This window comes from Protopterus annectens, chromosome 11.part0 (assembly GCF_019279795.1).
Source record: "Protopterus annectens isolate FY-2018-M chromosome 11.part0, PAN1.0, whole genome shotgun sequence".
NCBI classification, from domain to species: Eukaryota; Metazoa; Chordata; order Ceratodontiformes; family Protopteridae; genus Protopterus; species Protopterus annectens.
Window position 1 is genome coordinate 1,121,956,666 of NC_056745.1, and position 23,641 is coordinate 1,121,980,306.

Sequence of the window (23,641 nt, forward strand, 5' to 3'; positions counted from 1 at the left end):
AATTTTAAAGTAATTATTTCCTGTCAGTGCAGTTATGTTGGTGGAACTGAAGAAATCTGCTGCTATCCTGTGTTCATCCTTGGCCACGCCAAATGTCTGACAAGTTCTGATACCCTTGATAAGTGTAAGCATGGGCCTGGGAGCTGAACCATTTATAGGTTACCTGTGTCCATTAGAGACATAGGTGCCAAACTAGGGATGAATTTCTGATTTCCCATCCAATTGTCCAAGTTGCACTTAAATTGGGTTAGGGAGGAACTCTGCTTCACATGGATGGGGAGCCTGTTCCATAGATGGGATAGTCTATGGGATACATATGCATCTCTCCATCACAGGCAAGGTTTAGGTCTTTAGAATGGGTAATTCTGGTGCTGTTTGTTTTGGATATGCAGGAGGTCCATCTGAGTGGGGTCTGACAATGTCTTGTATGCCAGGGATAGATCTCCCCTCAAAAACCTGTAGGAGACAGAATAAAGGGATAGGGCTTGAGGCAGTCTGCATAGGAGGAACCTCTGTAGATGTTCCAACTGTTGGATATACCTCCTGAGGTACATACCAAAGGGGGCAATGTAGTCAATGATAGGTCTGATGAATGCTGAATACAGTGGAACATTGACTTCCTTGGACTGAGATGCCATACCTTTATTTTATTTTTATTTAATTAATTTATTTTATTTAACATTTGTTGACCTGGAAAGTCTGACTAGGTTCCACAGAGCCTGTTTTCAGCCGAGGCCCAGGTAAAAATGCTCCAGATGCATGTCTTTGGAATGTGGTAGGAAACCGGAGTACCCGGAGGAAACTCACACGAACACAGGGAGAACATGTAAATGCTGCACAGAAGGCACCCCAGCTGAGAATCGAACCGGAGAACCTCTTGCTGTGAGATGACAACATTAACCGCTGCACCACTGTGCCACCCATTATAAGTTGCACAACATAGAATGATTTCCTCACCACTGTAGACACGTGATGGTGAAAGTACTATCTACATGTGTCCCTAAGTCTCTGACTACTGGGTCAACTCTATGGGGTGTGTTGTCAATATGATAGTTACCAGGGATGGATGACTTCCCAAAGGATACTATTATGCATTTATTGGCATTTGGTTTTAGTCAATGGCTCTGACATCAGTTGTTTGTCTGTGTCATCCCTTCCTGGAGAACATTTGTGTCAGTGTGAGATTCAATGACAGCTCCTAATTTTCAATCATCTGCAACTTTAGTCAGCCAGAGATCAATGACATTGACCTTGACATCTGAGAAGTAAATGCCAAAAAGGAAAGGTCCAAAGACTGATCCCTGATAGACTCCACTTATGGCTGGCCTCTTTGTAGAGGTGGACTCCCTAATTCTAACTTCCTGGGTCCTGTCTGTGAGCCAGCTAGCTATCAACTGGGTAAGATATAGGTCTGTACCTAACCCCTTGAGTTTGTCAACAATGCCTTCAGGTCAAGGTAGGCAGTGTGAATGATTTTGCTAGTCATAGTTATCACTATTACTATTGTTATTAATTATATCTATTATTGTTTGTACCACTGAGCATTGCATGCATAGTGCCATTGTTACTGTGTCTTAATTGCATTTACTAATTCTGCCTTCATATGTTGTGTATTAATCTCGCAATTTTCATGGCATATAATGTAACAGCACTACTGAAAATAGAGGGCATGAAGCCATGCCATTTAAAATATGTATTCCCTGCTTCAGTAAAAGGCGTGCAATTAAGGTTTGTTTTCCTAGTAAAGAGGCCTCTGGAATGTTCAGAAACAAGCATGCAACCTGAAACTGAAACACTGGGCCACATCTGCTAAAAATCTGCCTTATAGCTGAACTGAATATCTATCTTCAGCACAGGCCAAAAGGTGCCATCAACAAATAAAATCTCTGAGCTTGATACATAAAACTATAAAGCATTTTACAGATATTAAGATGTCAGTAAGGTCATGGCATCTTGACCCAAGAAAGTCATATTGCCATTTTATTGGTCCCTTATCAGGCCCATCATTGAGTGTAATACCCCCTTTGGCATGTACCTGACCAGACAGACATATGCAACTGTTGGAATGTCCACAAAGGTTCCTTAACAGAAAAGAATACAGGGTATAAACACATTGTCCTATATGGATTGCCTTAAAGCCCTGTCTCTATACTTGGTCTTGCAAGACAGATATGTGTCTGACAAGATCCCCATGCTTTGGGACAGGCTCCCTATCCATGTGAACCAAAGTCCATCCCTAACCCTATTTAAGCATAACCTTGACTAATTGATGGGAAATCAGAAATTCACCCCAGATCTGGCCCCCATGTCTCTAATGGACAGAGGCAAACAGTAATGGCCAAACTAACATACCTCCTCATGGGTCTACTTCAGAAGACTGACAAACCAAAAGACTGAATCCCAAAAGACTGAAAGTTCAAAATACTGAACACATTTTTAATGCAGGGGGAAAGCCACCCTGCACCCCTCATTTGGAGGGCTGTGCCCCCTACACCCCCTGCTAACTATATATATATATATATATATATATATATATATATATATATATATATATATATATATATATACCAACTGAAAGATCACACAACAGTGGAGAAGGGCAAATTCCCTCATTCAGTATTTTGAATTTTCAGTGTTTTGGGATTCAGTCTTTTGGTGTTTCAGTCTTCTGAAATAGAGCCCTCCTCGCATAACCTCTTGAAGCTTCATAACTAACCTACACCCTCCTAATAAATGCCCATGATACATAGGGATACAATTGGGTTGGGTTGCACAGCTAGGATTATAAAGACCTTGATGTTGTTAGCCTAGTATATACCTCTGAACCTATAAGAGCACAGAAAAGAGTGAAACTCAGTGTATGTAGGAGAAAGTAATAGCTGCAATTCTCTCCTTTTTCTGGATGTGTTGTTAGTCAAAGAAATAACGTACATTGGAATAATAAACAGCTAAGGCAAAGGCTGGACTCCAACAAATGCAGAGACAAAACAATGACATTCCAAACCCTCTTTGTACTGGAAATATATACTACAATGAAACCCATTCATTTGAGTCAGTCATTTAGGCGGTCAGCGAGAGAATTTTGGTCAGTCAGACTTTTCTTCAGATTTTGAGAATAGTCAGAGACTTCAGACTTCTGTAGACTTTCATATTTAATTTATGCTTCTTGCTTCAGTCGAACCTGGACTGCTTCTGGTTGCCAACTAAAAGACTACTAAATCACTGTAAATTCTGCAAGAGGAACCAAAGAATGAGCTATTGCATTTCGCCAGTTCTGGGACTGACAAATACAAAAAGGTAATTCCATTCTCACTGAGGGAAAGTGGAGTGTGCCAAACAGGGGCATTCAACTAGGACTTCCTGCAACTGAACTGGACTTTAGCCTACAAAAGGAGCCAGTATCAGGTGCAAGGAATCATCAGCAGTTTTGTGGATCTCCCAAAGAAAAAGTGGATAGAGAATGTAGAACTATTTCACAGTGCCAATTGATGACCAAAAGACCCTTTAGCATGGAGTGTTAAGTTTTGTTTGGACTGGACACTAATTGTTATATTGCATACTTTACCATACTGCCAGGAACTGATGCAAATAACTTGATGTTTATCCTGGCTTTCTTGCTGCACATAAAGTTCATTTTTATCTTTTGATCCCCACTTGAAATTAAGTTAATAATTTATATCTTATATGCTAATAAATTCTTTTATACAAAATTCAACTTAGTGCATGCTAGTTGTTTTAATTTGGGCTTGACTGTAACCTTTAACAATAGGATTTGGAAAGCAGGACTAGAAAGTGTTGAGTCAGCTTATTCTCACCCACAGGCAAATCCACTGGTATTAATACAAAGTATTATATTTCAGCCTAATTGTTATGACAATTCATTAAGTTCCTCTCTTTTTTATAAGTAAGTAGGAAAGTATCATTATCTCAATTTTACTATATAACCCTACAATTTTATCTTAGCTTTTATTGCTGCATGCCCTGAAATAGTTATTGGATGAATATCAAAGCTTTTAGTTAAACAGACCTGCACCTTCAAAATGTAAATTCTATCCAGTCTATCCCAGTTATTGTATTATGGTGAATAATATAGAAATTGTCTGATTTCCTACTACTAAACTCACATCGTTCATACCAAATACTCTCATGTATGTCTTCAGAAATCTACCCTCTGTTGTTATCCTTTCTCTTCTAAGTCCCCTGAGGCACCCTTAGTATTGCAAATCAAGTTCCCTTCTCTATCCATAAATAATAGTCCCTGCTAAAAGCTAATTTCTCCCAAAATGTTTACGCTCAGCAACAGCAGTTTTTGGTGGACTATAAATACATGCCAGTAGTGTCTTACTACTTGCCGGTAGCCTCTTACTACTACAAATTTACCATTATTGTCTTTTTGTCTCCTCTTTTATCATTATTGGAACTCTTCTAGCAATCAACATTATTACTTACCCCTTCCTTTGTCCCTGATATTCTGCTAAATGTCCATCTTGAAATCCTTTCTTTGTCAAATTCACAGACTCATTTCTATCTAATGTGTCTCCTGCAGCATTGCTATTTATATTATATATTTCTTAATATAATTCAATAGTTTCTGATTTTGGTTTATATGTGTAAGGCAATTTACATTCCATGGTAATATAGACAGAGTAGCCATTATGATATAAAGCTATTACTCCCCCCTATCATGCATGACAGTTCTTTTGAATGTGTACTTCTAATATTGGGCTTACATGCACACACACTAATATTTTAGCAGGCTAACCTTTTAAGCAATTGCTTTGTCTCATCTTAATTTGGACCAATGCAGGATTTTTCAAGACCTTTTGTTTCAATGAAAACACTAAAACAAAAAGCTAAATAAATTATCAATCCCCATCCCCTTTTAACTTGGAAAAAGCACATAAAACTGTGTACATTTTCAACAAAAGAAATTTAACCCTGTAGATAGGAGCAGTTGTCCAAAATTGATGGCTGCACCCACAGACACTACCTAATCCAAAAGTAAGCTTACCTGTGCTAAAGTACATGATACAGCCTGTGATCCCATAATAACTGATTGCTACCTATTCTTTTTTTATCGTTAGTCCCTCCCATTTATGAAGAACAGCTTGCATGCTGTCAGTAAATGTTATGTTTTAACCCTAAGATAAAGTACACTGGCTACTTTTAAATAATTAAAGTAAAGTGTGCACCAATCTATTAACACAATTAAGTATTAAGAGTGCTAAAGAGGCAACTGCTACTTATTCAGTTCATAGAATTTCAAACTATATTTTCCACTGGACTGCTTGCTAATGTCACATTTCTTTTGGAACACAGTGCTCAGCACTCTCAAAATTAAAATTGCTTGCATCTGCAGACATGTCTCCAAGTACAAGCACTCAGCAGTGAGAAAAACAGCTAACAACATTGTAACTGCATGAAAGAGTCTTTGTAAATTTCACTCAAAACACAATGTACAGACTTCCCTGCCCTATGTGCACCTGCAGACTTCTTGTCTTCTCCTGGGAGTATTTGCTAATGATAAAAGTTAATAACTTTGCAAGCCCATTTGTTTAAAAAAATGCCTACAGCTTGAATCAAGAACATTAATCTAGACATTCACCCTTGTAAAATGGGATATTAATATCATAATTTGACAGAGAATACATTTTATACCTCACCATAACAGTCCAAGATCATATTATAGTAATTTAAACTTGCTTCTGACCAGCCTTTCTCATCTTGTTATAGCATAAAGCCTATACATCTTGCAACCTATACATCTTGCAATTAAAATAAGTATTTGCTTGCTTTAACATCTTTACCATATACAGCAGTCACTGATTAGACTCACCCACCTCACATTTAAAATACCTCTTCACATTTAAAATGCCTCTGACTACATGTTATGTAAAACTGCTTCACAATATAATACACAATATACATCATGAAAATGTTTATACAAATATTAAAAACAGCAAAAACTGTTATATTTACAGTTACTTCTTCATTCCATTCACTGCCATTCTAAATATTAATGGTATAAGAGGGGTACATGCTTTACAGATCACCTACAAGTTTAATAAATTCAACAACATTCCAATCTTTTTCAACCAAGTTTTCTTGCAAAGCCATTATTTCAAATGTCTATTCCTATATCCATTTGGGATTGATGCTTTATATTCTCCCATTTATTCACTAATTTCAGTGTTGCTTTTCTTCTTGCTGACCATTACGATCTCCCAACAGCAGTCTCTGGTTCACATCTAAGGTACTCCTGATTTGTCTAGTCAACTTCTGTGCCTTTTCTGTTTCTCAAGCATTTCCTTTTGGAACAATAGAAGAGGTTTCACTTGAAAAAGGCTGTCTGTAAGCTTTGTTAATGTCAAAAGAATGAGAAGCAGAGTCTCTTTCTGTTTGCTAGATCACTCTTTCTTGGATAATCTTTTTATTTCCTCCTTAGCTTGTTCTGCATCCAAGAAAAATATTCTAAAGACAGTTGGATACCAGAAGCTTGAGTCTCACACCTGCCTTTCAACATTCTCAAACTGATGGGAAAAACGTGTTTCTCTTCTGCCTTGTGTATAGTGAATGAACACTTTCTTTAAACACTATATTGTTATTAGTAGTTTTTCTTTCTGCCACAGTTTTATCATAAGCAACTCCTTCTGCCAGTATGATTGCATCTTTACAAATATGTGTCTTTGCTGCTTTCTTGTGTACTTTCATAAAATTAATAAAATCTGTTCCTTTCAGTTTCTGTGTTACAGCAGAAGATCTAAACTTTTCTCTGCGTGATCTATTTTTTGAAAGTGCTCTCTTTATAAAACCTCATACTTAGCCAACATTTTCTTCCTTTCAACCTGTGCATTTTGCAGTTTTATCAGTTCATCTGAGTAGCTAGATAAATCTTTTTCTATTTTATCTAACCTTTTATTTCAGTTAATCTATTCTTTCAGTGTTTCATTTATTTTAAGTACCTCTGAGTACATTTGATATATTTCTCCTCTAAATTACTGGAAATCAGCTCCTGTACCAGAGGTGACAGTTGTACTGCTTTTTTGTTGAACAGCTGTAGGATTATTTCCAGCCAGAGTTTTCTCTTCTGTTTTTCTTGTTCATTTTCTCTCAGATTGTCCAATTTTATTCTTTGCTGGTACCCAAGTAGTGTAATTAATAGCCAGTGACTGAATTTTACCCAAACTGACAGTTTCAATGGCCCCTTTTCTCTGTTTTTGTTTTCACAATGGACAAGCTGAAACCAACATGTTGATCAGTGTGTAACTATCTTGGAAGTCTAAAACTAAATGCATTTTCAAATCCCGACCCCCTTTAACTCACAGCAAATTCAAAAAACTAGATACACTTTCCAAGGAGGGAAGTTACCCCCCATATAGAAGTAATTTCTCTAAAGAGACAGCTACATCCACAGGCTTCACCTATTCTTTTTTTTTCAAAGCTTTATTTTACTTCTGTTTCAATATTTTGGTATAACATTTACCAAAAAAAAAAAAAAAACATTTTACTGAAACTGGTCAGCATAAAGAGACAAATAAGGCCAATAAACATTCACATAACCAACCAAAACATTTAAACCTTACTTTCTTAATATGACAGGAGAGACTAAACTATTAAAAGATACATGACATTCTTGACTCAAGTAATTCAAACTATCGTTACTGGCACAAACTTAAAAATCAGTAGTTAATAAAGAAGATAATATGAAAACATCACATATACAACTATTTACATATAGTGCTACATTCTTACACTATTATTATTACTATATTAATACTTTGAAGTAACTATAAAGGAATTGAATGAGTTAAATCCTTTGGAGGGAAGGACTAGCCATAGTACTAGAATAGGAGAGTAGGTGTAAAGCCATTTTATATTACTTCAGAATACAGTCTAAGGTTGTACTCCAGAAGTTAAGGTATTTCATGCATTTGCTAATATTTTCCATAGTTAGTTTATGGGATAGAATATACTTGGATGCCATCTTTGTAAAATTTTCCCAGTTTGTTTTAGAACGGTCCAACCAGTTCTGTGTTATATAAAGCTTAATTAGCATAAAGAGAGCAATCTGGACTCTCACTTCACCTATTAGGTTAACTAACTAATAGGCTTCACCTATTCTAAGGTTATGTTTAATCATGGTGAAAGCACATGCTAAAGCTCACTCTTGCACTGCTACCATATATCCTTGTCCTATTTCTATTTCCTTCCCAGATTTGAAACACTGCTTACATGCTCTCACTTAACTGACATTTAGCCTTAAGAAAAGTGCCCTGGCTACCATTAAATGAATTAACAAAAATTTGCAATGTTATGTTAATATTGAAATAGTAAGACTTCTGGAGATGAAACTAACTGCAGAATCATTCAGTATCTAATTTAATTTATTTTCCTGAACTGCTTGGTTGTTCTTCTGTAAATGCTACATATGTTTCTTGTATAAATGCCTCAAGACACAATTTCAGTCATTTCCCGATTAATTGCCTGCACCTATAGACTACTGTCTGCAACTGCAGGCATTAGCTGATAAAAGCATATCAGCTAGCAGCTTTATAGATGCAAGAAACAGATTTTTTTCAAATACTAGAAAACTACCATTTTCATGATTTCCATTTTCTAGCCTATTTGCTTAAAAGAAAAAAAAATCCTTTGTCTGTAGATGTAATTTTTATATTTTAATACATGTATACTATGATTTATGTCTTCCCCACAGCAGCCCAAATCAGAACATTAGATTGCTTTTATCCAGCCTTTACATGTTTGCAGAATAAATCATGGATAAACGAACAGGCAAGGAGGCTAGATTCCATCCAAAATTTATTCACAAATCCACAGGTAAAGTAAGCACTTTCGGTTGGCAAATAGACAACCTTCTTCAGACATTAAATTCTAGAATTAAATGAAATTTTAAACAAAACAGCATGATTACATCATTTCATCCTAATCATGAATTAAAGTCACAACTGTATATTCATACAATTTTAAAAGTGTATCACCTTTTTAAGGTAATTTATTTTCATCCATGTATTTTTTTTATCTTTGTAAGAATGACTATATGGAGGTTTTGTGTTTTTACATTTTACATTTTATATCCTAAGTAATCTAGTTAATATAAGGTGAGTGTGACTTTAATTCATGATTAGGATGAAATTATGTCATCATGCTGTTTTGTTTAAATTCTCATTTAATTCTAGAATTTAATGTCTGAAGAAGGTTGTCTATTTGCCAACCAAAAGCGCTTACTTTACCTGTGGATTTGTGAATAAATTTTGGATTGAATCTAGCCTCCTTGCCTGTTCGTTTATCTTGGAGTTTTGAATATAAATCATGCATACATTACAATCAAGAATATATTTTGCTTTAATATCACTAACATAAACAATAGCAACTGACAAGACTCTCCACCCTGATCCTTGTAATACCTTTGCAGAACTACTTTACAATATAAGATGCAAGTTACTTCATGAAATTTATTATACACATATTAATAAGTACAATTTGTTTTATTTATAGTTACATCTCTAGTCCCTTCATTGTACTAATAAACATTAATGAAAAAGTGAGAATTATACTGTAGGGTCTTCACACTAATTTATAATAGTCAACAGACCACTTTTGTAGAAGCACAGTTTTAATGTCTAGACTGCATCTCATGGAAATGACACTTTACAATTTTTCGATTTTATTTCTAAATTTCACATCATTGCTGGTTTTCGCCTCATCATTTCAACCATCCATCATTAGTTTCTGGTTCAAATCCAAGGTAATCCTATCTTAAGATTACTTTTTATTGAAGTTGGCTTTGTGGCTGTGTCTCTCTGTCCTTCTGTGGTTCTGTCACACTATCTCAATGCTATCTTGTAAAGCCAAATGCAGTAAAAGCTTTCTAATAATGACAGAAGGAAAATATTTTTTAATCTTTAAGTAAAATATTGAGCCTCTGTCATTAGGGAGACAACACACACACACTCTCTGTCTCTCTCTCATATCTCTGTACATCATTTCCTACATATACACACAAAACATGTACATTTAAAATTGTGTATGAACAAAAAATACAGGAAATGAAACACGGAAGGAATAACCTTTCTCACTCTATCTCTCTTCATTTATACATTGACAGCTATGACTATTTATAAAAAATAATAATATAATAATATAATATAATATAATAATAATAATATTAAAAATCTGTTCCTACTGCCTATGATATAATATCCCTTCCATCTAACACATCTACTAGCTATGATAATATGATTATGGTACCCTGAAAGAATGCACCTGACTCAACTGAAAAAGCTTCCAGTTTAAAAGCTAAATACATGCTGTTTCCAGTCTGACATGCAGGTGAAGCTGTTCCCTGTTTCTGGCAAAGACAAAGTAACATATTATTCCCGTCTAACCTACAGGTGGAGCTGTTCATCTGCAAGTCAGACTGGAATAGCATGTGTGATGTCCCTCCTCTGGGCAAGTGATCAAGGAGTTTCAATCCTCACAATGGACATCGATGAGGGACATTCACTTGAAACACAGATAGATGCACACAGTATTTCCAAATGCAGCTGTCTGCACCAAGCACAGTTTCCCTTAAGAACACATGGGAAACACACTCCTGTCCTGGGGATGGGTTTTCCTCTCTCTCACCAGGCCCCAAATAAGACTCCAGACTGACCACAGCTGTTGAGTTGAGTTTTCAGCTGAGTGCTCCAAGCCAAGTCCTCCATCACCCTCTCTGTGAAACCATTGCTATGTTTCCCTGCTCCAAGTAGATGACACACACACACACACACACACACACACACACACACACACACACACACACACACACACCTGGGAAAGGCTGAAACAGATTTACCTGCTATGCCCCCTCTGCCCAGACTATAAGCTAGATACTGCCACCAGAACACACCAAAGCCAGCTATTCTAAGGCTTTTACAAGGGTACCCAATTATTTTGAGTAAAATTATTACTAATACAAATGGTAGTGTTTGACCAATGCAGCAAGGCTTTCAGGAGTGGCCCTAGTGTCACCAAATAAATATAAGTACTCTCAAAGGTTAAAATATTCTCTAGAAGACCAGCCACAATGAAAAGTTTAAATACAATAATAAATAAAAAAGAACATAAAAATACTAAACATCTATTTCCAATATACACCAGAGTTTCAATCACAGGAAATATTAAAAATAACACAGATGGATAGATTCATACAGACACAGAAAAACAGTACTTAAGTAATCTCACTATATTTTCCTGACTGATCTAACAAATTACTCTTTCCTGGTTACTTACTAAAGCAATGCAAGGTGAAGTGGGTGAGTGATCCTTTTTTGTCAGGTTTCAAAAACAGACTGCCTTGAGACTTCTGTCTCATCTAGTATGAAAACATCATTTCAGTGCTGGATTATAGAATGACATCACATATCTCTGGTCATCTGACATCTGGTTCCCACATTACCCCCTTTACTAGAAACTGAACCAGAATCTAGCACATATGTGTCATAATACATGCACATAGAGATTTGCAAGATGTGTTATAGCATCCGGAAGCTATAAAACCATTTCAAAAACTTCCACCCTTCCAGGGTAGCATGTTCACCCCTAAGGACAATGCAGTAGGATTCCTAGTCCTGGTTTACACAGACATTTTTCCTCTGTCTGCAGTCAGAACTATAAGATACAGTCTTTATGGCCTAAACCAGGTAATTTAATTTCAGGCTATTTTTTCAAAGTTAGTTGGACTGAGATTAACCTCTTCTCTTCCAGTATCCTCTGTTACAATATATTCATTTCAAGAGTTAAAATATAGTCTGACATACTGTTGTATTTCTTTTCTGTCCAGCAAGACCTGCTGTTGATACATTTTAACACAAGCAGTTTTACAAATACATATTCAACACAAGCACCTATACAAATCAGTTTGATATACAAATGACATATAATTCTTTACAAAACTCCAACTAGCTATGCTGGCATATGTTACATAGCCACTGCCTTACTTCTGGCATATCTGGCAATATCTCACATCATCACAGCATTTATTTAGCTTTTGTTTGACTTTATGCACAGCTCCACCTGTCGGTTAGACTGGAATAATATGTTACTTTGTTTTTCCCTGAAACAGGGAAGAGCTCCACCTGCATGTCAAACTGGAATAGCATCCATGACTTTATACACAGCTCCCCCTGTAGGTTAGACTGGAATAATATGTTACTTTGCTTTTGCCTAACTCGGGGAACAGCTCCACCTGCATGTATTCCAGTCTAGCTTACAGGTGGAGCTGAGCATAAAGTCACGCAAAAGCTAAGTACATGCTATTCCAGTCTGACTTGAAAGTTGATAGAACACAGTTTATTTTTGTTATTACAATATATTGAATAGTTTTTATTGAAGTTGACTTTGTGGCTCTGTCTCTTTGTCCCTCTGTCTCGATTACAGATACTAGGTCTCTAAGGGTTCAGCTGCACATGGTACAATTCATTGGCATATATGAGTAGTGTTGGGCAAACACTGGAAATGGATTTCCAAGCTGTATAATGTGAACCACTGCATTTAAATGAAAAAAAAAAAATAAATAAAAAGCAAAGAATAAAAATATAAATAAAAAAAGATTTTTTTAAGAATGCTTTTTTATTGAGTCACTCTAAAAAGTAAAACAAAATAATACAGAAGAGTGAAAAAGATATACAGACAAGCTGATTTTAGAAAAGCTTTCAAGGTTGGGTTTGATGATTGTAATAATGACATACCAGAAGAAGTAGCGGATATCAGCAAAACTAACCTCAAATGCTTTTCTGAATTTTCTGAAATCAGCTTGTTTGTCTATCTTTTGCAAATTTTCACTCTTCTTTGTTATTTTTTTACTTTTTTGAGTGACTCAATAAAAAGCATTCTTTATATATATATATATATATATATATATATATATATATATATATATATATATATATTCTGGTTAGCTCCTGGCCTTTTTTCTGTCACTCAATCATTTTCCTTTGGAACAATGGAAAAGGTTTCACTGATATGTTGTCTCCATGAACAGCACCTGTGCTTTTTTCTGTCACTCAACCATTTTCCTTAAGAACAATGAAAAAGGTTTCATTGATCAGTTGTCTCTGTGAATGAGAAGTAGAGTCTCATTCAGTTCCAAGAGTAAACTTTTTATTCTCATTAACTTGTTCTGCATTAAAAATGTTTTTGATATACCAGGAAAAATATTTTAAAGACAGCTGGATATACAGCAACTTGGATTTCACACCTGCCTCTTGATATCACTCAATTATAGAGATAAATGTGTTCCTCTTCTGCCCACTGTATATTAAATAATAATTTTCTGTAAATACTCTGGTGTTTGAAGTTTTTAATGTTATTCCCTTATGCTACAGTTTTGTCAAGAGCAACCCTCTGTATGCTGGTTTTATTGCATGTTTACTAATACAGGGGACTGGGTTATTTCTCGTGGCCAGATTTAAGGCATACATGTAGTGTGCCTTTCAATTAACAAATCCTGCTTTGGCACATTAGTCCAGTTGCTTATTTGTACTTTTATAAAATTAGTCCAGTCTATTCCTTCCACTGTCTCTGATATAGTAGAAAATCTTAGGTTTTATATGCATGCTCTCTGCATTCTAACTTTACTATTTTAACCAGTACTTCTTGAGAAGCCTCATATTCTGCCAATCTTTTCTTCATTTCAGCCTCTGATTTCTGCAGTTTTAGTAGCTCATCTAAATAGCAGCTTATAACTTATTTTATTCTTTCCACCCTTCAGCATTTGACTTTATATATTCCTCCAGTATCTAACTTAAACACCTATGAATGGATTTGGTTTATTTTTCCATTAAATTACCAAAAGTCATCTCCTATACAAAAGTTGAAACCTGAACTACTTTTTGCAGAACATCTGCAAGGTTCTCCCCCACCAGATATTTTTCTTCTCCTTTTCTAGCTGATTTTCTTTTACTTTCTGAGGATTTCTTCTTTGCTAACATTCAGGCAGTGTCCTGACTAACCTGTAACATAAGTATACCCAGATTGTTAGCGTTTACTGGCTTTTTACACTACTTTTATTTTTCACAGTGGGAAAGCTCTAATCAACCTGTCTTTCAGACTGCAGCCATCTTGGAATCTTGGCATGCAATACTGCTGTACCAAAGAGTAAAATAAGTGTTGGGAAATTTTGCAAAAGTGTAACCTTATGAATGCTTTCAAAGAATAAATATGGATAACATTGTCTATGGAAATTTTGTGAATATGCTGAAAGAAATTTGTGAAACAATGAATAAAATATTAACAGGAATGGTTTGGAATATGTCGTGCTGTAGATGCAAGGAATTGTATTTTAACAGTTTTGTCGCCTCATAGAAAGAGGTTCCCCGGTTCGATTCTCAGCTGGGGTGCCTTGTGTGCGGAATTTGCATGTCCTCCCTGTGTTCATGTGGATTTCTTCCTATGGTCCATTTTCCTCCCACATTCCAAAGACATCCAGTAGGTGGATTGGACACTGAAAATTTGACGTTTGTGTGTATTTGTGTGTGTGTGTGTGTGTGTGTGTGTGTGTGTGTGTGTGTGTGTGTGTGTGTGTGTGTGTGTATGTATGTAGTGTGTGTAGTGTGGAAGAAGTACTGTGGCAGGGCTAACCACCTGGTGGTGTAAAGCTTGGCTGTTGATAACTGTTACTGGTGAAGTTACACCCCGCCCCCATGTGCAAAAATGGGAAAAAGGGGTTATGGATGGATGGATGGAACTTGTAAATAAATATAAAATGGTTGTGATGCAAGGGATTGGGGTAAAAAAGCAAAGGATTGTTGTTTTAAAATGTACTGGTGTATATTGTTATATACAGAAGTGTATATATTTGAAAGTAGTACAGTGCGATGTATATGTATTGTGTACAACAAAACTCTCATTCTTTTTGATGAGTGCTTTGGGATCTTTTACATCCACCTGAGTTGCCACCAACTCAGGCAGATGGAACCTCCATTTAAGACTGGATGAGTGAAGATGCACATAAAAATAAGACTCACAAAATTGGTAAAGTAATAGAAAGAGAATAGAGGTCAAGGGCGCCCACAGGCAGGTGCAAGGGGGTGCATTTGCACCCTTCTGGAACCGGCTGACCGGGAGATTTTCTTTTAAATAAAAAAAGCAAACAAAAAAAAACATTTATTTTTTTAAAGGGTGTTCTACTTTAAGAACACCCTTTACGTCCAGTCGTACAGACGCTTCTGCTTTTGTGCGACTGATGGTTTACATCTTCATCTTCTGCTCCCAAGCAATTTGAATTTCAGAAGACGTCTGGACTATGGATGAAGGTACAAGTGAGAGGTAAGTGTGTGCATGCATGTGTGTGTTTAAATGTTTAAGAGATTAAGAGATGTGTGTCTGTGTGAGAAATAGGTAGGGGCATGTGGATGTAAGAAGTTGGTAGTTAGGGGTGGCTATGCGTGTGTGTAAGATCCGCTACCACTTGAATCCATGCCAGCACACAAATATTATATTTCTATATACACATATACTATGCCCATAAACTAAGTTAATGTCATATCATGTAAATAAAGCTGTTCCTGCTGCTAAAACACAGCAGCATACCTGCTCCGATGTGCATTGATCAATATTATGATGACAGCAGTACAGCCAAATAATACTCAAAACAGGGAAATAAAGGATAGTATTGTGATGCCATTCGCAGAGTGGGAAGAAAAAAAAAGAGCATTAACATGCAGGAATGGGACACAAGTACAGTGATGAACTTTCTGAACTGCCTTCACCATTTCTGCTTACTAGCCAAGCAACAAGGGTCCACACTTAGCAGGCTCCAGTAAATATCATGGAGTAGTTCTCATTGCAAATTTCAGGGTATCAAAACAAAAAGGACCACTGTAGTATGCATTACACAGTGCTGCCCTGCTATAAACAGTCAGCATCAATAACTCTTAGCTCCTCTGCATTAAAGGATAGTTTATAGCGTGACATTAACTATGAATCTTGTCTTGTGTACAGAAGCCTGCAACAATCCTGATAACAGAATATATTACAATAGTGTAATGTCAATTCATTTGTGGGAGTGTTGCACTGCAGTATGGTAAAGTGAACCATATGAGGGGAGAGAGACAGTCGAGTTCTTAAGAGAAACTGCACATTTTGAAATGTGATTCATGATTTTCGTAGCTTTATTTTAATTTTACCGACAAAGCTGTCATCAAAAAAGTTTTGCTTGTAAGTTGCCACCTTCCCAGTAGTTATCTGTGTGTATTTTCAGAGTGAGAGGTATGTTTTAAGTCACAACATTTTTTCATCATACTCACCCTTCTCTGTCACGTTTCCTCACAGCATTCATCTTCATTCTTAACATCTGTAACTCAACTTTCCTATTTTGCTTCTCTGTCATTGTACCTACTTCGAACCATTTTATTCTTATTAGTTAGTGATCCCATTTCACCAAGTTTATCCCCTTTCCTTAGCAATCTGCAACTGGCATGTCTCTCGTTTCTCTCTTGTTAGCAATAATATTAACAATTTTGCCTTAAATGTATTCTGTCTTCTAATATTTTGGTTTATATAAAACAGTGAGGTTATAGTAAGAAATAACACCCATTAGAGTCCCAGACTTCTAATGCATCACAAACATATGCATTAGTATATGTCATCTTATTCTGTCAACTCTATGAGTAAATAATTCTAGTATTTAAAGCATGTCCCATATAGGTTCATACTAGGCTATCTGCCCTAGGGCATTTATAAGCCTAGCCAGAGTTGTGTGGCTTTCACCACCCCTTAGGTTGAAGAATACTATACCCATTAGTTTGCCGTGCCTCTGTCCAGCAGTGATACAGAGATGATCCCCGGGGTAAACCTACGATCTCCCATCCACTGGTCAAGATTCCTCTTGAACAGAGCCAGCGAGGTGCTCTGTCTCACATGGACCGGGATTCTGTTCCACAGCATAGGGAGTCTCTGGGTGATGAATCTGTCCCTCCAGCACGTCCTATTTATATCCGTGTTGAGGTTTAAGTCTCTTGCTCTTGTGGCTCTGGTGGATTTGGATTTTTGAGGTCGAGCATGTCCATTAATTCCGGGTTGGACATGGCCTTGTATGTCAGGCACAGGTCACCTCTGAGCAGGCGGTATGCGACTGAATAGAGCTGGAGTTTCTTCAGTCGGGCAGCATATGGCATATTTTTGAGCCCCTTTATCCTTTTGGTGAGGAACTTTTGGGGTCTTTCCAATTGCTGCAGGTGTCGGGTAAGATACATTCGAATGGGGCATTGTACTCAATCATTGGTCTGATAAGTGAAGAGTACAGGGGAACAATGACCTCCCTTGATCTGGATGTGAATCCCTTCATAATCAGGTGGGCAATGTAGAAGGTCCTCCTAACCACTTTGGCAATGTGAGTGTCAAAAGAAAGGTTACTGTCAACTTGGGTCCCCAGGTCCCTGATAACCTCTTCTGTGCTTAATGGATTGCCACCTATGTGGTAACTTGGGGTTACCTTGTTTTTACCAAAGGGTATGACTATACATTTTTTGGCGTTTAGCTTAAGGCCATGGCTCTGGCACCATTTATCCGTTTCTATGAGACCTCTCTGAAGGATATCTGTGTCTGATGGATTTTCAACTATGGCACCCAGTTTGCAGTCATCTGCAAACTTTGTCAGCCACAATCCTCCTATGTTTGCCTGCACTTCTGAAAAGTAGATGCCGAACAAGAGGGGGCCCAGGACTGAGCCCTGTGGGACACCGCTTGTGACTGGCTTGGAGTCTGACATGGCACCAGCAACTCTAACCCTGTGGGTTCTGTCCTTGAGCCAGTTTGCAACCCATCTTGGGTTTACATTTATGCTGGTGAGCTTTTCTATGATACCCGAGTGGGGTATTGTGTCGAAAGCTTTTGCAAGGTCAAGGTAGGCTGTGTGAACTGCCTTACCCTCATCAATGGCCTTGGTGACTGTCTCAAAAAAGTCGACCAAGTTCAAGAGGCATGATCTGCCCTTGACAAAGCCGAATTGGGTAGGATCCAATGTCTGTAGGTCCCCTATGTCTTTATTTATGAGTTCCATTATGATCCTCTCCATAGCTTTGCAGACCAGGCTTGTTAAGCTTATGGGGCGGTAATTACCAGGGTCCGTAGAAGCACCGCCTTTGTGGAGTGGGACCACAGTTGCCGTATGCCACTCTTTGGGTACGTATCCTGTGGTAAGGCTAAGATTAAACAGCAGCCTTATGTATGGGTTTAGTTCCTCATTGAGTTCATGTAGCACACAGCCGGGGACACCATCCAGTCCCATTGATGCTGTGTTTTTAGCTTTAGAGAGAGCAGCTCTCACCTGGGCATTTGAGATGATTGGGAGGCTACACTCTGCTGGGATAGATATTTCTCCTTTTGGGGGGGAGGGGAGAAATTTTCACTGAACCTGTCTGCCAGTATGTTTGCAATGTCTGTAGGTTCAGTGATTTTTGTATCATTTTGGACTTATTCTGAGCATATCTGGGAGTTTCCACCCAGATTTCTAACATAGCTAAATAAGGCCTTATGATTGTCTTTTGAGTCCTTGGCGATTTTTCTCTCAAAGTTGGCCTTGGATGATCGTAGTTTTTTACTAGTATTGATCAGAGATGTCTTCCCTTTTAGGGATTTTGCTCTATCTTGTAGTAGCTTTCTCCTCTTGTTGTAAAGTTTGTTTATGGCTGGGGTCCACCAGATTGGGTGCTTGCCTTTGGTGGAAAGGGTCTTGATTTTATTTGGGATTGCTTGATCCATGCAATCTTGGAGGTGCTCGTAGAAAGCATTTGTAAGGGATTCAGCAGCGTGGGTTGTGGTTTCCAATGGCTCAGGGGCCTTGAAGGATACCACACCAGTCTTAAGAAGTGTGAAGTTGGCTTTTGAGAAGTTCTTCACTGTGGTCTTTTTTGTTGGGGGTGGGGGCGGGATGTGGATCTCCAGTGAGATTAGTTTATGGTCTTATCTCACCAATGAGGGATATATTTCCGGTGTGGAGCATTTTGTCCCCATGTTTGTGATGATCAGGTCTAGTATATTTTCACCTCTTGTGGGAATGGTGACAAGTTGTTCCATAGCATTTGAGTTTATGAACTCCAGGAACCTTTGGGCTAGGGTATTGGGGCTTGAGTAATGTTCCCAGTCTATGTTTGGGTAGTTGAAGTCACCCAATATGATGGTGTTTGGAGAGACATTTATACTCTCCAGTGTCTTCAGGAAGGCTGTGTGGGGTTCCTGAGTTTGAGAGGGTGGCCTGTAACATGCTACAAACTGTAGAGCAGTTTTGCCTATGGTTAATTGCACCTGAATGGTCTCTGATGCTTTGTGAGTTGCCACCAGCCTGGAGGTGTGGGTATCCTTGATGAATATGGATACACCCCCTCCTTTTGTGGTACGGTCTGGGTTTTGGGGCCGGAACGCATGATATGAGGTAAAACCTGATAGTGCCGGGGTGCTCTCAGAAGCCTTGAAACAGGTTTCAGTCACAACACAGACATCGATGTTCTCCATACTGAGGAGGGCTTCGAGAGCGTGCATCTTGAGATTTAGACTTCTGGCATTGAGCAGCATTACCCTTAGTTTTTTTCCATTATTGTTTTCTAGGGCGGTGGGTTTAGAATTTGAGCCTTGTCTAAAAAAGGCACTATGGGGGTGGCAAGAGCCTTTGCCAATATCCGGAAACCCAGGGGTGACAGGTGCAAGCCGTCGCTTGCGAAGCAGCGTGGCTTGTCAAGCATGTCATTCCAGGCAGACAGACATTGGATCCCCTTAGAATGACACCAGAAATTAAGCCAATTATTAAAACTGATCATTTTGTCTCTGTATTGTGGCATCATTCTTGGTGAAGGTAGGATACTGCTCAGGGTCAGGGTCATACCAGCCTGGGCTACATAATCTGAGAGCTCCTTTATGTCTCTTTTCATGTAGTCCAGGGAGGTACATCTAAGGTCATTCACACCTGCATGGACAATGACTGAGTCATACTTGTACTTGCTGTGGAGTGACCTGAGTGCTTGTGTTATGTGGCGGATTCTAGTGCCCGACAGGCAGCTTACTGTGACCCTCTCCTTGTTCAGTCTGGTGAGTGGGACGTCAGTGTGTCTGACTATGGAGTCACCTATGACAAGTGTGTCTGGCATTGTGTTTGGCCTTAAGGGCTGTGACTGATTTGCACACTGACTTTGTGATCTATGTGTTGCTTGTGTTATGTCATGAGGTGGCAGTTGTTTGGGTGTCTGCTTTGGAGGCCTCTGCTGTTTTGGTAGATTTTTGATCAGTGCCTCCGAGTATGTCTTTGTGTGTTTATGTGTTTGATTTGTAGTTGAGGTCCTGTTGAGCCTGTTTGTACTCAGTTATTCAGTGATATGGGTAACCCTTATTTAAACTCTGAATTCATCAGTGCTTACACCCCTTGGTTTGTCATCACCTGCCTCATACATTCCCAAGGCTTACAGGAAGAGCAAAATTTACTGTTACTGTTTTACATGTTATCACTGGAGTCGGTCTTCATTTCTGGAAAAATGGTGAGCCCAGGAGCTGTCCAAGGTATTGTTCCGGAAGGGTAGCTTTTCTGCAAGTAAAGTCAATAAGACAAGCGCTGTACAAAGTAAATAATTGCTCTATACAGCTCACAGGTTCAGTATTGATATTGTATTTTGATTCTGTTCATCTTCTTTCTGTTCTGATGCAAATGCATCATATTTAGATTTGCTGACTCACTTTCATGTTTTCAAACATAACATCTTTTCTTTCATTGTAATGAAAGCTTAGCTGTGTGCTTTAAAATGCTTCTCTTGCATAGATTTGTTTTTGGTGGCTTTGTCTAACAGAACCCTAAACATAACTGAACATGCATCCTAGCAATTTAAATGAATTACTTTATCTAATACAATCCACTAGTGAGGTCAACGTTCTAAGTCTGTGTTTGTTTGACCATTCCCACAAAATCAGAGTATTTCTCTTGCTTAGATACAATCCAGATAATCAGTATTCATCGATTTACATATATTTAAATTGAGATGGGTGATCCCCCCCCCCCCACATACACACCAAAAGAAGAACTTTTCAAAACCATAAACTATAAGCGACTTTGGAAGGGAATTGTGTGATCAGCACATCTGTATTGCCCAAATGAGTAAACATTCTCAATGAAAGATCCTTCAGACTGGAAAATATGAAAAGGCTGATCTTACAGTGCACATGGAGTACAAATGTAGCTGCACTAAAAATGTTGATATTTGGTGTGTGGCGTTTGAAGAACTGGCAGTTAGAGAACTGTAACAAATATATCTTCCTTCTCCACACTCTTCCTCATCATAATGCCTGATGTCTACCAAATGTTTGCCTACTCTGGGTCATTCTTTTGTGGGCAAGATTGGCATGGAGGCCTACTACACAAAATATTGATCAACAGGTTCTTTTTGAAATGAGTGATTTAAGTACACAAAATATGCTTAATAATTATCATCATCATCATCAGTATTAAACACATTATATCTGCCATTGTAATTTGAACAACCAACACATAGACTGCCTAATCAAAAATAGGTTCAAACAGAGATTAAATTATGTTTATAAATAGTTTGTGTGTATTCAGATTTTTGCCCCATATTCCTCCTAAAAAGGATTGAAGTTGCTAAATAAAAATCGACATTTGAGTTTTAGATGTTATATCCTTTAGAAAAATGCATACTAACAAAAAATCTTGTTATTCTAGGAATTTAAGTTCATGAGAGTAATATTTATAATCTGTCCCTCTTTATTTTAGGCTTTGTCTGGATTTCTTGCACTAAGAGGTTGAGGTGTGTGTGTGTGTGTGTGTGTGTGTGTGTGTGTGTGTGTGTGTGTGTGTGTGTGTGTGTGTGTGTGTGTGTGTGTGTGTGTGTGTGTGTGTGTGTGTGTGTGTGTGTGTGTGTGTGATGCCTTATTTAGAGATAGCAGGTGGAATTTATTTTTAAGTGCATTTTCAAGGAATTGTGAGCTTCAAGGGAAGAGAAGTTTACTGCTGCTCATGCTAAGTTTACAATGTGCAACTGCTTTGGTTAGCAAATGGTATCATTATTATGGTATAGAATTTTAAAACAATGTTAGTAAAACAGTAGGTAGCATACTTGCATCTTAATGTAGAGGGCTGTAGGTTCTACACCCACAGCATGTAGATTTGTATTTTAAGGGGGTGGGGTGCTGCAGTCCTGAATAAGTCCTCCTTTGGCTGAGATGCCGAGTAACTATGAACTTGTTTTTTCAGCTTGCCACCCAATCCCTATTACAATATACCAGCTTACCAATTATTTTTAATGTAACACAGGCAATTTATTCTTTAAGGGCAGCAGGCACTGAATTTGTAGATGAAACACTAAAATATAAAGTTGTTTTATAGCAACAACCTATTCATCAGTTTCAGATCTCTTCAATGTAGAATTGTTCAGATGACTTTTACTTCTGCAAGGATTGTGCATATTGACTGATATTGGTAGATTGTAATGATAGAAGTTTGAGTGGCCTTTTATGGTTGACATGTTCTGAATTGGGCAGTTTGTCATTATTGGTTCATATGTCCATTGCTTACTGGAAAAATGTTCAAAACTATAAAACACACTAACAACTGGTGCTGCATTATACAAGGGATATAATTCAATTATTACAAATTATAATTAATATAATCAGGAAGTGAATCAAAGCACTTTTGCATGGTTCTAAAAATGTGTACAAGTGGCCTATGGTTTGAAAACAGTCCAAAGGTAAACTTAACCTGCCAATGCCAGATGCATTTTCTTTGAATGCGGGTTTCAATGCTGTTTCAGTGAATGTGAGTTGCAAAGGTAGAGAAGTTTTAATGTTAAGTCTGTTTTCATTGTAAGACTATTGCTTTGTTTAGGTTTAGTAAATGTCTATCAGTGTTTGTGCTATACAATTTGAAATAAAAGTTGCAAATGAAATCCAAATATCTGTAATCATTGCAGAAGTAAAGCATAAAACAATATGCACACTGAGCGATTTGAACAGCCTCTATGACAAATGGGGAGAAATAGCCAAGTAATGGGACACTAGAATAGCTGTGTGAGTGGGGGGGGCTGTGTGGGTGGAAGGTATGGGGCTGCGTGGGTGGAGGGGGTGGGGCTGCATGGCCGGGGCTCTGGGTTTGCAGCCCCCTGCAAAAAATCCTGCGGGCTCCCTTGATAGAGGTATAGTGGGTTGTTATCCGTGGACCTAAGTCTGCAATTCAAGAATCCTGAAAAAAAAAACACAATTTACTAATTAAGGAACAAACATTGATAGAACAACAAATTTTATATGAAGTAAAAAATTTATAAACTAAGTAAGACGGTCAAAATTATGGAATGGAATATATTAGTTAAAATGGAAAAAAATGAATAATGGCAACTTAATAGCTTTTGGAAGGTAAGTGGATCAGATGTGGGATTAATAAGGACATAAATAAATGGTGTATTTGCAGAAATGATCAAAAATGACTTACAAGAAGGAAATTAAAAATAAGAAGGAAGGAGCTCGGGTATGAAGAAATAAGTGATAATAAAACAGAAACAAAGAAAATGTGGACAATTGGAAGAAATGGAAAGAAGAGGGTAAAAGAAGAAATGTTATTGTTAGTACTGAAGATTTGGAAAATGGTAGATAA